This window comes from Nicotiana tabacum, chromosome 4, assembly GCF_000715075.1.
Source record: "Nicotiana tabacum cultivar K326 chromosome 4, ASM71507v2, whole genome shotgun sequence".
NCBI lineage: Eukaryota > Viridiplantae > Streptophyta > Magnoliopsida > Solanales > Solanaceae > Nicotiana > Nicotiana tabacum.
Genome location: NC_134083.1, coordinates 99,400,486 through 99,414,933, shown reverse-complemented (window position 1 = coordinate 99,414,933; position 14,448 = coordinate 99,400,486).

Genomic DNA, 14,448 nt, shown 5'->3' with positions numbered 1-14,448 from the left:
CTCCTACTATATAAAGGGGAGGCTTTTCTTTTTATTGGACATATTGTCACACGCGAATCAAAGCAATACCAGTTTATTTTCTGCCTTTTAGCTATTGTTAAAGTTTTGCTCATTTGTTCTATTCTTCATTCACGACTAGGCTTGAATCGAGGATCCAACCGAGGATAAGGTCATTAGTCGGTCTAAATTTAGGCATGGCCATAATATTGCAACTGATTTGATGTTTATTTCATTTCTAATTTATTTATTTGATATTCTTAATTATTCATATTGGATTAAACCACATATCTTTAAAATCGTGTACAAATTTAATTGTTACCCAATGTTGGGGTAAATTGTTTGACACCCACAGTGGAGCTAATGATAATAGTGGTGATTTGATATGAATCTCCATAACACACCCTATTTTACGTTTGTTCTTTGAAATCTTAATTTCAGGTCAACCCAAAAATATCAAACTCTCAGTCTGCTCACTTGAACGTTGACGCTGAGTTTGGCCATCACGACGAAAATAATAATTTGGTGCCCAGTAACAAGGTACCTCCTACTGATCCCAACAGTGTCCCAGCTGCCGATCTGGTCGATGCTAACTCGCAGGTGGCCATCAACGTCAATTTGCCAACTTATCCCGAAAATAGTGTTCACGGGGGACCCCGACCAACAGCTCGGGAAGCGCCCGAAGGAGAAGACAATGGGGTAAGCCTACGACTAATCTTAGAAATGTTGCAGGCTCAACAGGCGGCGATAGCTCAATTGCAGAATCAAATCCATGTCCCCAACAGGGTCGAGCCCGAACAATCCCGGGAAAGCACTCGAAGAGATGAACAGATTATCAAGAGACTGGGTGAAGCCGAGCCCGGGGTAAATCCTGAGGTGATGAAGATGCTTGATGATTTGAAAAATTGAGTAGAGTCGGGTGAGAAAAAGATTGAGGCTAACGACAAGAAGGTGGAACATCCAACTCTAGGGTCGATCGGATCCCGGGGGCACCCCGATATTGAAAGGACCGGAGTCCAAAACACTTATCCAGAAGCCTTTTACTCCGAGCGCGGTACCAAAGCCAATCCCAAAGAGGTTTCATATGCTCGACATCCCAAAATACAATGGGACCATGGATCCAAATGACCATGTAACCTCTTACACATGCGCAATCAAGGGGAACAATCTGGAAAACGATGAGATCGAATCGATATTACTTAAGAAGTTTGGGTAGACTTTGTCCAAGGAAGAAATGATATGGTATCACAACGTGCCCCCAAACTCTATTGATTCATTTGCTATGCTTGCAGATGATTTCATAAAAGCCCATGCCGGGGCCATCAAGGTCAAGACCAGAAAGTCAGACCTTTTCAAGGTCAAACAGAAGGACAACGAGATACTCAGGAAGTTCGTGTCAAGGTTCCAAATGGATCAGATGGACCTTCTTCCTGTTGTAGATTATTGGTCCGTTCAGGTATTCACTTAGGGGCTCAACCCCCGAAGTTCCTTGGCCTCTTAATAGCTAAAACAAAATTCTATGAAGTACCTGGTGGTAACCTGTAACACCCCGAAAAATTTCGAAATACTTAAGTGTAAAGCCCACTAAAATTTCACAAAAGAAAATAATATTCCGTGGTGTCGAATTGGGCTCGAACCTTTTAGGTTGAACAATGCACTAGAAAGTAAAGGAAAAATTTGGGCAAAAGAAAGGCACTTCTGCGGCCTACTATGCGGCCGCAGAATCACTCTGTGGACCGCAGAGTAAGGCATGCAACTAGGGAAAAACATTTGTCATTTCTCGGTCCATTTTGCGTCCGCAAAATGATTCCGCGAGCCGCACATTAATCGCAGAACAAGTTTGGAAATTCTGCGGAAGGAGGTTCTACGACACGTTATGCGACCGCAGAACAGGTCTGCGATGCACTGTGCGACCGTAGAACTGATCTGCAGACCGCATAACGGTCGCACAGCGAGGCAGGCCAGCCCAGTTCCGGAGGGCCATTTCGCGGCCCATTTCGCGCACTACATATCAATTATGCGATCGAAGATCATGTCTGAGGCAACATTTTTTGGGTTTTTATAACCCGATCCTACTTCGTTATATAGATGATTTGTACCATTTTTTGACAAAAAATCTGACACTTTTAGAGTGAGAGAGTACCCTAGAGTGAGAAGATGTTCCTCAACAATATGTTCTTCAATTCTTGCTCGAATCTTGGAAGATTAACAAGAAAAACTCACTAGGCCTTCATCCTAAAGGTAAGATTCTACACCCTAACCCTCAATTTCGAATTTTGTCTAGAATTGGGTAATTAGTAAGATAATATTTGAGCATGGGTGTTGTCCATCGTACATGCATGTGTTATCAAAGGGTGTGGGAAGATTGTTGAGCTAAAAATGGTAAAGAATGGGTTGTGGGATGATGTAATCCTCCATGAAAGGACCTTGAAATCATAATGCACACCTAGTGTTGGATAAAATGCTCAAATGAGCTAGAACTATGATCATCCTCCTAATTTTTGTTAAATTTATTATATTTCTACAATAGATTGAAGTTGCTAAGAATTCCGAAGCAATTTAGAGTTAACGAAGCTCTATTTAGGTATGTTGGCTAAACTCTTCTCTTAGAATAAAATACCACGATATTCGTGTAATTTATATAAGTCCTGAGTGGTTCATTATAAAATTGGCTATTCCGAGTAAGATTGAGTTGAAAGATATATGTTCAACAAGTATCCCAAATGCTTTATTTATGTTATTTTATCAATTGAGGATGTATTAAAAATATGGGATGTGCATTAAAAATGTTCGACTTCAAGTCAAATTCAAACGAAGGCAATTATGCCAAATTTTGTGAAGAATTTCTATGTCCCTTAGACTCTTAGTTGCTCACATGTGTACTACACATGTTGATTTGAATTGTCGTTGTTGGTGATGATGATGTTGATGTTTGAAAGTGAAAAGGTGAGCATGAAATACTAAATACGGCCAACGTGCTAAGAATGATTTTATAATTATGGCCACTAGTGTCAATGAAAAGAAAAGATGTGAAAGAAGTATGAAATGTGATGATTGATATAAAAAGGGTTGATGTATCGAATAAGACATCCTAGTCTATTAGGTCGTGATCGGACACCATGCCGCATACATGGTGGTGATTGTGCTAGAAATTATAATTGAAATTGTGATTGTGGTAGATGTCTCTAATGAGATAGCCTAGCCGATCGGGCCGTGATCGGAATTCGTGTTAAAGGTACAAGGGTATTTATATTGATAGTGATTGTGGTTGATGTCTCTAATGAGATAGCCTTACCAATCGGGTTGTGATCGGACTCCGTGTTAAGAGTACGGTGGTATTGTTATTGTGAATAATGGTATTGTGAACGAGGGTATATCGGTACTAAGAATCTCCAACTTAAAAACATGGAAATTTATTTGAACACTATCTAGATCCTAAATTGAGGTTTGATGTTGTTTAAGGCTTCTATTGATATTATGATATTCTTATTTGTATTATATATTATTCTATTGAGAGGGTGTTTTGTCATTCATACTAGAACTATTCCATATGCACTAACGTCCCTTTTACCGGGGGCACGACATCTTCAATGGATGCAGGTGGTTCCATAGCAGGAGACACTGATCAGTGATAGCGGTACACCCTCTTTCCAGCAGACTTGCTGAGCCCCACTTCATTTTGGGGTCATGGATCTTTTGTTCCTCGTGTAATGTGTTTGAGGTATAGCCGGGGTCTTCTTGCTGGCATTATCATAGTACTCTTTTGTATCTATTAGAGGCTCCGTAGACATAGTGTGGGTTGTATATTGGTGGTGGGGAAGTCAAAATAGTTATATTATGTTTGGATTACTATTTCCACTTCATACTATGAAGAATGTGTGTGAAATTTGAGGCCTTAAAATGAAGTAACTGATGGTAAGAAATTGGTATTGCGGACATGATCAGTTTATTGTTTGATTAACAAAATTATTTACTATCTTTATTCATGGATGATTTGGGTAGAAGGAAATCTAATAGGCTTTCTCGGCCGGGTTCACTCGATTGAGCACCGGTCGCGCTCCCCGAGCTTGGGGCGTGACAAACTTGGTATCATAGCCTAAGGTTTTAATGTGTCCTAGGATTTCTCGGAGCCGCGTCTAGTAGAGTCCTTCTTATCGGTGTGTTGTCGACCACATCTATAATTAGGATGCTACTTGGGCATTTAGGAATAATACCCTTCTTTCATGTTCTCGATCGTACGATAAAGCTGATGGCAAGATTGTTCTTCCTTTAACTCCTGCTTTACTTTAACTTTTAGTACATGGAACCTAAGAAGAAGGCAAGAACTGGCCAAAGAGCCAATGTCACCCCAAGAGTGACAGTTGATCCTATATTTGATGATGCGGGTGAGAACCCAAGGAGTGAGAATATTCCTCCGGTTACTACACTGCCTGATTCTACTACAACTGACCAGACCACACTTGTCCCTACACCTACTGAGGGTGAAACGATCCCTCCCACTGATATACCATCTCCATCTCCAGTTCCAGCTTCCAATTCTGGTGTTTATGATGTTGATCTTAGGGGATCCATACAGATGTTGTCTCGGATAGTGGCTTCCTAGGCCCAGATATCAAATGTTGCACCCACTTCTTCCAGTCAGCCATGCGATTCTACTAGTTCCAGGGTGAACAGGTTTCTCCAGTTGGATCCTCCAGTGTTCACGGGTACTAACCCAGAGGAGGACCCCCAGGACTCCATTGATGAGATGCACAAGACTCTCCGAGTTATGCATGCTACTAAGACGGAGACAGTGGAATTGGCCTCCTACCGCCTGAAAGAGGTAGCATATTCTTGGTTTTAACTGTAGGAAGAGTCCCGTGAAGAAGGGAGCCCTTCGGCGAGGTGGGGAGAGTTTTTAGATGCCTTCATTGATCATTTCTTGCCTGTCGAGACTAAGGCAGCCCGTGTTGCTGAGTTTGAGAACCTGAGGCAAGGTAGCCTGAGTGTGTGGGATTACCATATGATAACCTGTCCAAGTATGCTATTTACATGTTGCCTACTATGGAGGCTAGAGTGAGCCGAGTTATGAAGGGACTTAGTCTCTTGGTAATTAATGAGGCCGCTACAACAACCTTGAATTCTAAGAGTAGTAATAAGGCCCGGTCTGCGGGTAACTTGGGTGGTTCTTCTGGTGGTGGCAAGTCAACGTTCATGGGAGGGTTGTCAGGGCCATATCAGTCCTTTGCCCAGTCTTCAGCTAGTGCACCGCCATCAGGGCTCTACCAGCAATAGCAATGGAACCGTTTCAGGCCTAGTCTAGGCAATGGGGGATTCTACAAGCAAGGTCATCATGGTGGTAGATTCCAGCAGTAGAGGAGGCCCCATGCCCTAGATGTGGAAAGATGCACCTAGGAATATGCTACACTGGCTTACCCAGATGCTACGGGTGCGGATTGAGGGGTCACATTCAAAGGGATTGTCGTTCGTCCTACCAGGGTGCGAGCATGGCACAACCAGCCAGTTCTGCAGCTACTACATCCACAACAGCTCCTCCAGCTCAAGGCAATCCAACACCCGCATGGCGTGGTACAACTAGGGGTGGAGCATAGAGTTCGGGAGGATCCGGCCGTTTCTATGCTATGAGCGGTTGCCAGAATTCAGAGGCTTCTCCAGATGTTGTCACAGGTATATTAACTATCCAATATCATGATGTGTATGCTCTTATTGATGCCGGTTGCACTTTGTCATATGTCACACCTTATGTTGCTATGGAATTTGGGATAGAACCGGAACAACTTCATGAGACGTTCTCTGTATCTACTCCAGTTGGTGAGTCTATTTTGGCCGCGCGGGTTTATAGGGATTGCGTTGTCACGTTGCGTGGTCGGGACATCGTGGCCAATCTTATTGAATTGAGAACGGTCAATTTTGATATGATAATGGGGATAGACTAGCTTTATTCTTGTTTTGCCAAGCTTGATTGCCGAACCAGGACTGTTAGGTTCAAATTTCCAAATGAGCCAGTTATTGAGTGGAATGGTGATGATGTAGTGCCGAAGGGTAGGTGTATTTCTTACCTTAAGGCCACAAAAATGATCAACAAGGGGTGCATTTACCATTTGGTCCGGGTTACGGACACCGATGCTGAGGCACCTACACTTGAGTCCGTACCTGTTGTCAATGAATTTCTGGGTGTCTTTCCGGATGAACTCCCTGGGATCCCACCAGATAGGGAGATTGATTTTGGTATTGATGTGATGCCAGGCACACATCCTATATCTATTCCGCCCTACATAATGGTACCAGCAGAATTAAAGGAGCTAAAGGAACAATTGAGAGACTTGTTAGAAAAAGGGTTTTATCTGACCGAGTGTGTCGCCTTGGGGTGCACCGGTCCTTTTTGTAAGAAATAAAGATGGGTCATTGAGAATGTGTATTGACTATCGGCATCTTAATAAGGTCACAATCAAGAATAAGTACCCATTGCCAAGGATAGATAACTTATTTGACCAATTGCAAGGTTCTAAGTACTTCTTCAAAATTGATTTACGATCCGGGTATCACCAATTGAAGATCAGGGAGCAGGACGTTCCGAAAACAGCTTTTAGAACCCGATATGGGCACTTTGAATTTTTGGTAATGTCTTCTGGGCTAACAAATGCCCCAACAGCTTTCATGGACCTTATGAATCGAGTCTTCAAGCCTTTTCTTGACTCTTTTGTGATAGTGTTCATTGACGATATTCTTGTTTATTCGCGGAGTCGGGAGGACCATGTCGATCATCTTAGGGCAGTTCTGCAGATTCTGTATCAGCACCAATTGTATGCAAAGTTTTCAAAATGTGAGTTTTGACTAGAATCTGTCACATTCTTGGGTCATGTCGTCTCTAGTGAAGGAATTAAGGTTGTTACTCAGAAAATTGTAGCTATGAAGAATTGGTAGAGGCCTACAACCCCAACAGAGATTCGCAATTTCTTAGGCTTAGCGGGGTATTACAAAAAGTTTGTGGAAGGGTTCTCAACCCTTGCCTTTCCGTTGGCTAAATTGACCCAGAAGTCAATTAAGTTCCAATTGTCAGATGCTTGTGAAAGGAGCTTCCAGGAGTTGAAATCGAGATTGACTACGACACCAGTGTTGACTCTACCAGACGGTTCAGATGGGTTTGTAGTATATTGTGATGCTTCATGAATCGGACTTAGGTGTGTATTAATGCAACACGACAAGGTGATAGCTTATGCTTCTAGGCAACTCAAGAATCACGAAAAGAACTATCCAACATATGATTTAGAACTTGCAGCAGTTGTATTTGCGTTGAAGATTTGGCGTCATTACCTTTATGTGGTCTAAGCGGATATATTCACGGACCATAAGAGCCTTCAATATATTTTCAAGCAGAAGGAATTGAATCTTAGGCATAGAAGATGGCTTGAGTTACTCAAGGACTACGACATTGATATTCTATATCATCCGGGAAAGGCAAATGTTTTGGCGGATACTCTTAGCCGGAAATCTACGGGTAGTTTAGCACACTTAGAGTTATATCAAAGACCATTGGCCAAGGAAGTTTACCGATTGGCTAGTTTGGGATTTCGTCTTGCAGACTCTAGTGAAGGAGGGGTAATTGTGCAAAATAGGGCTGAATGATCGCTTGTTGTGGAAGTCAAAGAGAAGCAATACAACGATCCATTGTTCATAAACATAAGACCATGGCCTTTTCTCTTGGCGTGGGTGATGGTACACCAAGGTACCAAGGGCGTCTATGTGTTCCAAATGTAGATGGTCTCTGGGAACGAATCATGACAAAGGCTCACACTTCTAGGTATTCCGTGCACCTGGGTTCTATGAATATATGACTAGAAATGTAGCGTACTTTGTGGCGAGATGTCCAAATCATCAACAAGTGAAGGCCGAACACCAAAGGCCCGGTGGGTTGGCACAGAACATAGAAATTCCAATGTGGAAGTGGGAAATGATTAGTATGGACTTTGTGGTATGACTACCTTGCACTCCGCGCAAGTTTGACTCAATTTGGGTGATTATGGATCGACTCACGAAATCAGCTCACTTTTTTCTGGTTAAGGCTACCGACAGAGAGAAACAGTTTGCTCAGTTGTATATCAAAGAAATAGTCAGGTTGCATGGAACTCCAGTTTCTATCATTTCTGATCAGGGAGCACACTTCGCTGCTAATATTTGGAAGAAATTTCAGCAAGGTTTGGGTACTCAAGTGAATCTTAGTACAACCTTTCACCCGCAGACTGACGGGCAGGTAGAGTGGACTATTCAGATGCTTGAGGATATGTTGCGCGCTTGTGTTCTAGACTTCAAAGGTAGCTGGGATGATCATTTTCCACTCATAGAATTTTCCTACAACAATAGTTATCATTCTAGAATTCAGATGGCACCATTCGAGGCTTTATATGGGAGGAGATGTAGATCTCCCATTGGGTGGTTCAAAATTGGGGAAGCAGAGTTGATAGGGCCAGACCTCGCGCATCAGGCTATGAAAAATGTTAATATCATTAAAGAGCCATTGAAGACTACTCAGAAGCATCAGAAGTCATATTCGGACGTTCGTCGTAGGGATTTGGAGTTCAAAAAAGATGATTGAGTAGTCTTGAAGGTTTCCCCCATGAAGGGTGTAATGCGATTTGGTATGAAAGGGAAATTGAGTCTGAGGTATGTTGGACCGTACAGAGTCATTAAGAGGGTCGGTGAAGTGGCGTACAAGCTTGAACTACCACCTGAGATTTCATTAGAGCACCCGATGTTTCATGTGTCTATGTTGAAGAAAGTAGTTGGATACCCGACACTCATTCTTACGGTTGAGACTATAGAGGTTAATGAGAAATTGACTTATGAAGAGATTCCAGTTTTTATTATCGATCGGCAAGTCTGAAAGTTGAGAAATAAAGAAATTACCTCCGTGAAAGTGTTATGGAGAAACTAACATGTTGAAGAGGCTACTTGGGAGGCGGAGGAAGAAATGAAGAAAAAGTATCCTTACTTGTTTCAATAGCTATGTAATTACAAAGTTGTGATTTATGAAAATTCTAAGAGTTCTATGAATTATGTATCATTTGTACAATTGGCGTTAAGGGTGTTCCGTTTTGGTAATATATTTCTTGTGAGGCCACAGTTGGTGTTGTTTTGTGTTATGTTATGTCGTTGTATTAAGTATATGTTGTTAGGATGTGTTTTTGGGGTTCTCTGGTAGGTGGATAGGCCAAGTTACAAGGGAGACTTTGGTAAAAGTTTTGGAAATTTAGGGAGTTAGCCAAAATTTAAATCTACTGGTGAGTGAGAATTAATAGTTAGGCCACATTTGATGCTAATAGCAAATTTTTACCGTTATTAGAGGACGAATGATCCCAAGCGGGGGAGAATGTAACACCCCGGAAAATTTAAAAATATTTACGTATAAAGCCCACTAAAATTTCGCAAAAGGAAATAATGTTTCGTGGTGCCAAATTGGGCTTACGTGTTTGAGGAAAGTAAAGGACCTTTTGGGTTGAACAATGCAATAGAAAGTAGAGGGAACATTTGGCAAAAGAAAGACACTTCTGCGGCCCACTATGCAGCCTAAGAATCACTCTGCGGACCGCATAATGGCCGCAGGGTGAGGCATGTAACTGGGGAATTTTTTTTGTTATTTTGCGGTCCGTTATGCGACCGCAAAACGATTTCACGGGCAGCACATTAATCATTGAACCAGTTTGGAAATTCTGTGGAGGGAGGTTCTATGACGCGTTATGCGACCGCAGAACAGGTCTGCGATGCACTGTGCGGCCACAGAACTGATATGCGGACCGCATAACGGTTGGACACTGGGGCTGGCTAGCCCCGTTCTGAAGGGCCATTTCGCGCACCATATATCAATTATGCGATCTCAGATCCTCTCCGGGGCAATATTTTTTGGATTTTTATAACCCGACCCCACTTATTAAATAGATGATTCGTACCTTTTTTGACCAAAAAGCTAACACTTTTTGAGTGAGAGAGTACCCTAGAGTGAGAAGGTCTTCTTTAACAATTTGTTCTTCAATTCTTGCTCGAATCTTGGAAGATTAACAAGGAAAACTCACTAGGCCTTCATCCTAAAGGTAAGATTCTACACCCTAACCCTCAATATCAAATTTTGTCTAGAATTGGGTAATTAGTAAGATAATCTTTGAGCATGGGAGTTGTCTATCTTACATGCATGTGCTATCAAAAGGTGTAGGAAGATTGTTGAGCCAAAAATGGTAAAGAATGGATTGTGGGATGATGGAATCCTCCATAAAAGGACCTTGAAACCTTAATGCACACCTAGTGTTTGATAAAATGCTCAAATGAGCTAGAACTATGATCATCCTCCTAATTTTGGTTTAATTTGATATATTTCTACAATAGATTGAAGTTGTTAAGAATTCCGGAACAATTTAGAGTTAAGGAAGCTCTATTGAGTTATGTTGGTTAAACACTTCTCTTAGAATTGAATCCCATGATATTCGGGTAATTTATGTAAGTCCCGAGTGGTTCATTATAAAATTGGCTATTCCGAGTAATATTGGGTTGACAGATATATGTTCAACAAGTATCCTAAATGCTTTATTTATGTTACGTTATCAATTGAGTATGTGTTAAAAATATGGGTTGTGCATTAAAAATGTTCGATTTCAAGTCAAATTCAAACGAAGGCTATTATGCCATATTTTGTGAAGAATTTATATGTGCCTTAGACTCTTAATTGCTCACATGTGCACTACACACCTTGATTTGAATTGTTGTTGTTGGTGATGATGATGTTGATGTTTCAAAGTGAAAAGGTGAGCATAAAATACTAAATACGGCCAATGTGCCAAGAATAATTTTATAATTATGGCCATTAGTGCCAATGAAATGAACAGATGTGAAAGACGTATGAAATGAGATGATTGATATAAAAAGGGTTGATGTCTCAAATAAGATAGCCTAGTCGATCGGGTCGTGATCGGACACCATGCCGCATACATGGTGGTGATTGTGCTGGAAATTATAATTAAAATTGTGATTGTGGTCGATGTCTCTAATGAGATAGGCTAGACGATCGGATCGTGATCGGGCTCCGTGTTAAAGGTACGGTGGTATTGATATTGAGAGTGATTGTGGTTGATTCTCTAATGAGATAGCATAGCCGATCGGGTCGTGATCGGAGTCCGTGCTAAGAGTACAGTGGTACTGTTATTATGAATAATGGTATTATGAACGAGGGTATATCGGTACTAAGAATCTCCAACTTAAAAATATGGAAATTTATTTGAACACTGTCTTGATCCTAAATTGAGGTTTGATGTTGTTTAAGGATTCCATTGATATTATGATATTCTTGTTGTATTATTTATTATTCTATTGAGAGGGTATTTTGTCATTCATACTAGTACTATTCCATATGTACTAACGTCCCTTTTGCCGGGGCGCTGCATCTTCAATGGATGCAGGTGGTTCCACAGCAGAAGACACTGATCAGTGATAGCGGTACACTCTCTTTCCAGCAGACTTAGTGAGCCCCACTTAATTTCGGAGTCATGCATCTTTTGTTCCTCGTGTATTGTGTTTGAGGTACAGCCGGGGCCTTGTTACCGGAATTATCATAGTACTCTTTTGTATCTATTAGAGGCTCCGTAGACATAGTGTGGGTTGTATATTGGTGCTGGAGAAGTCAAAATAGTTATATTGTGTTCGGATTACTATTTTCACTTCATACTATGAAGAATGTGTGTGAAATTTGAGACTTTAAAATAAAGTAACTAATGGTAAGAAATTGGTATTGCTGACATGATCACTTTATTGTTTGATTAACAAAATTATTTAATCTCTTTATTCATGGATGAGTTGGGCAGAAAGAACTCTAATAGGCTTACTCAACCGAGTTCAATTGGTTTTGCGTCGGTCGCACTCCCTGAGTTTGGGGCGTGACATAACCTAGGCTGACATCCACAACAGGTACCAGTCAAATATCAGGGTCGAGGCCGACGATATGTAACGACCCGACCAGTCGTTTTGAGTGTTGTAGCCCTGTTCCCCCATTTGCTGCTTATGTGTCATGACCCAAAATCCAACTAGTCGTGATGGCACATAACCCAACCCATCTGGTAAGCCAATTAACAACTATCCAATTTAATGAGATTTATTAAGAAAGAAATGATAATACAATTGCTTTTATGCATGAATTTTCCAAGGACTGGTAGTACAAATCATGAGCTTCTACGATATAGAGTTTACAAAGCTGGTTTGAAATAAAATACACCATCTGTTAGAAATATACATGAACATATCCCAAATACTAAAGCTACCAATATCAAGAGGAAACTATGACAGGAACGCCGGTACATCTTCAGATCTAGATCCCGCCGAACACAGCTACACCAACATCCAACATCTGGACGAAAGGTGCAAAAGTGTAGTATGAGTAAGACCGACCCCATGTACTCAATAAGTAACAAACCTAACCTTAGGTTGAAAGTAGAGACGAGCTAGGACAAGGGTCAAAGTCCAACTCTGTTATATCTCGCATTTTCGTACATTAAAGTTTCGCCGTAAGTTAATCGATGTAGACTCGGGGATGAGATTATCTTGAGGTTATACGCATTTATGCTATTTATAACAAGTGATAAGCAAGTGTCGTGAAGGATAAAGGGTAAACAAATCAAAGAAAATGAGTTTCGTTGAAGGTGGTCGATTTGGGATAAAATACGGTCTGAGCTACAATACCCGGCATTTATGGACTAATACCATACAAGGTACCCCATGACCACGATAGTAGGGTGCGTAAAGTGTATTAAAAGTGAGTAGTATTTTAAGTAATTTGAGATAATTCTTAATTATGTGGATTTTTGGTTAATGGGGAAATTAGCTAGTTAATTAAAATTAGTAGGTAATTAATTAATAACATTGGGATTAGATTTAACCCCCCAAACGTGGCAAGCATCTCTTTCCCATTTAATGACTATTAATAAAGGTTGAAAGGTGTCACACTTTAAGAAAGAAATGTGACACCAAGCTTGAAATGTGGGGCCTACCTAAAAGTTAAGGATAATATTCCTAATTCAAATCATTTTCTAATCTCTTAAGAGAGTTTCAGCCAAGGAACATAACAACATTATTAAGAAAGAGTTTCAGCCAAAGGAACATAGCGACGTTATTGAGAACAAGGTTTAGCCAATTTATCTTTGCATAGCAACGTTATTGGTTCGAGCATTTCATACGGATTTTCCCTACTTCGATCTTGCCGTCACGTGTTTTGTCGCAATTAACGTGTGTTAGAGGGGTTGTCAAGAAAATTGACTTAGGTATGTTAGGGCTATCCCTTCTTTCTCTTTGGCATGATCCAAATAATACAAATGAAACGAGCAAAATACGCAACTTTCATAAATGACTTTATTCATAGAAATACTAGATGTGTCTATATTCTTGATTCCCCATGTGAATTATTATTATATCTTCTATTCATGGGTCTCAGAAAAATATGTATTTGATAAAGTTTATCCGAAAGGCATATTGATTTTTATGACATTCCGAGAAATCTTATTAATGTATTTCTTATGCAATTCATGCATTTATACATGTACATTGACCCATGACTAGTTGACGTTATATACGCGTATATTACATGTATATGGGATATGGGAAAAGATTACGACGCTATATACGCACCACCACCTGATCAACTGGTACGTGTGATGATTTTGCCCACAGAGGCCGATATGATATGATGGGATGCCCTCAGAGGCTTGATGATGATATGTACACCTATACCTATGCATGACACGACATTTATACGCACGTGCATGACATTATAAATATTTCAGGATTTACAAAGTGATTTATATTTACAGGCGGATTTTTTATTCTATGTTTCATCTATGTCTGTTATATACTGATTTTTATGCGTTACATACTCAGTACGTTATTCGTACTGATGCCCTATTTCGCGGGGCCTGCATTTCATGCCCGTAGGTGCAGGTAGACAAGCAGACGGTCCCCCTTCTTAGGATCCTTGATCAGCGAGAGTTGGCATGCTCCATTTGATCCAGAGTTGCTTTTGATTGTGGTAAGATATCTGTAGATAGTGTGTATAGTTGGATAGTATGTGGCCTTGACGGCTTCCAGTTTTGGGGTATATAGTTGTCTATAACAGCCTTGTCGGCTCGCCCTACATATTCCACACGTATATGTACATATGTCTTTTGGGCAAATTTCCTTCATGTATGTTATTCTCGTAATTCAGCAGATGTTATTCATGTTTATATCTTAGTTGCATGCTTAGAGGTGTTCGACAGGTAGGACGCGAGCATTCATCGTGGCCCATCGGTTTGGGTCGTGACAAAAGTGGTATCAGAGCAGTTCTCTCCTAGGGTTGTCTATAGACCGTGTCTAGTAGAGTCTTGTTTATGGGTGTGTTGTGTGCCATACTTATACATAGGAGGCTATAAGACATATAGGATGTTA